At 44.3% G+C, this 1,988-nt stretch overlaps 1 pseudogene; it reads right to left on the bottom strand.

Moving 5' to 3' along the window:
* Positions 1 to 838: 838 nt before the first annotated feature.
* On the bottom strand, positions 839 to 1,610 carry LOC108520765 (ATP synthase F(0) complex subunit B1, mitochondrial pseudogene; annotated as a pseudogene).
* Between the last annotated feature and the right edge of the window lie 378 nt (positions 1,611 to 1,988).

Genomic DNA, 1,988 nt, shown 5'->3' with positions numbered 1-1,988 from the left:
GAGGCTAGCCTGACCAACACGAAGAATCCCCGTCTCTACTAAAAATACAAAATTAGCTAGTCGTGGTGGCACATGCCTGTAATCCCAGCTACTCGGGAGGCTAAGGCAGGAAAATCACTTGAACCCAGGAGGCGGAGGTTCCAGTGAGCTGAGATCGCGCCATTGCACTCCAGCCTGGGCAACGAGCAAAACTCCATCTCAAAAAAAAAAAAAATTCACTTTTAACTGCTACTAACCTGAGTGCAGATTCAGGGTAACTGGAATCTACATTCTCGGGTTGCAATCCTCAAACTTGGCCCAAATAAACTCTCTATTTAGATTAATTTTGCCTCAGCTTCTTCCTTTTAGGTCAACATTTCCATGTCTTATCCTTCTATTTCGTGTACTTGCCTTACACAAAAAAGTGCAAAGTGAATTCTCTGTGAGAATAACTTGCAGAACAACATATGGCCACTGAGTTCCTGATATCTAGAGCTGATAGTTAAGGTAAAAATGATACTGTATTTTATTCATTCAATTGTCACTTTATTGCAAGATGGTAGAATTAATTGCAAATTTAAACTATAACCTGGTCATCTTTAATCAGGCAGCAGGTTTTAATAAAGGCAAACTGCTTATTCAGAAGTGATCATGGAACTCAAATGCAGAGTAAAAAGGATGAGAAACATCTGACTGGCCAATAGATTTTGTGCTTTCACCATATGAAATAAACTTTTCATTTTTAAGAGAAGTAAATTATAACTTCAGTAGACACCAATATAGAAAGATTTTGTCACATAGACTGGTTTCCATTTAGTCAGTCAACTATTTCTAGCTGTCTCAATTGGGATAGATACATTTACATAACTGGCTGTGCTTGAGCCTTCTTTGCCAGAAGCTTTAGGTCCACAATGCACTTGGCAGTTGTCTCCTTTTCATGCTGTGCAGAGATGCTCTGCACCACGTGCTTCTCCACCCAATGTATCATGTGCTGTTGTTCCTTTTGACGCATCATGTTCTGCACAGATACATGATAGTCCCTGTGATTCTTTACTTCCTTATATACTTTATACAGTCGTTCCTGGTAAGTAACTTCCAAAGCCACAGCAGTGTTATTCCTCTGCACATCGAAAAGGTAATGGAGCTTCTGAACCAGTGCCTGCTGTGACTTCTCCAAATCAATTGCATCCTGGATTGGTTGGATGGAAGCCCTACTTCGCCTCTTCTAGTTGGGCAAGTTTTTGCTCATTGAGTTTATCAGCAAATTCTGCAACAGAGGCGCCATATTTTCTAATTACATAGACAAGTAACCCTACTACTAATATGGTTGAGAAGGTCTCTGCAATAATCACATATATTTCTTTGGATAAAGCATACAGGATAAGCCCAGTTCCGAGCACATAGGGTCCTGTTAACACCGGCTTTAAGATAAAGAAACTTGAAGAATTCCTCAAGGATCAGTCCAAGACGAACTTTTCCTCCATATTCAGGAAAAGGTGGTAGAGGGCCAAGGTGTGGCTGCCTGCGTGAAAGGTCCTTGTTGCCTGAAATACCCCTGGACCTAGGAAGGCTGCATTCTTCAGAGAGGGGGCCGCTGTGGCAGTGGCAGAAAGTTCCACCCGGGACAGCATGGTCAGCAAAGGTCCAGGCAGCAGTCTTAGCATCCTGTGACCCCGACCAGAGACTGTCAGGGGCAGGAGCAAGATGGCCGCTCACCAATACTGTATTCTTTTTTCTTTTTTTTTTTTTTTTTTTTTTTTGAGACGGAGTCTCGCTCTGTCGCCCAGGCTGGAGCGCAGTGGCCGGATCTCAGCTCACTGCAAGCTCCGCCTCCCGGGTTTACGCCATTCTCCTGCCTCAGCCTCCCGAGTAGCTGGGACTACAGGAGCCCGCCACCTCGCCCGGCTAGTTTTTGTATTTTTTTAGTAGAGACGGGGTTTCACCGTGTTAGCCAGGATGGTCTCGATCTCCTGACCTCGTGATCCGCCCGTCTCGGCCTCCCAAAGTGC

Source organism: Rhinopithecus bieti, unplaced genomic scaffold (genome assembly GCF_001698545.2).
Source record: "Rhinopithecus bieti isolate Rb0 unplaced genomic scaffold, ASM169854v2 scaffold_53647, whole genome shotgun sequence".
NCBI classification, from domain to species: domain Eukaryota; kingdom Metazoa; phylum Chordata; class Mammalia; order Primates; family Cercopithecidae; genus Rhinopithecus; species Rhinopithecus bieti.
This window is presented reverse-complemented; position numbering and strand designations above follow the sequence as displayed.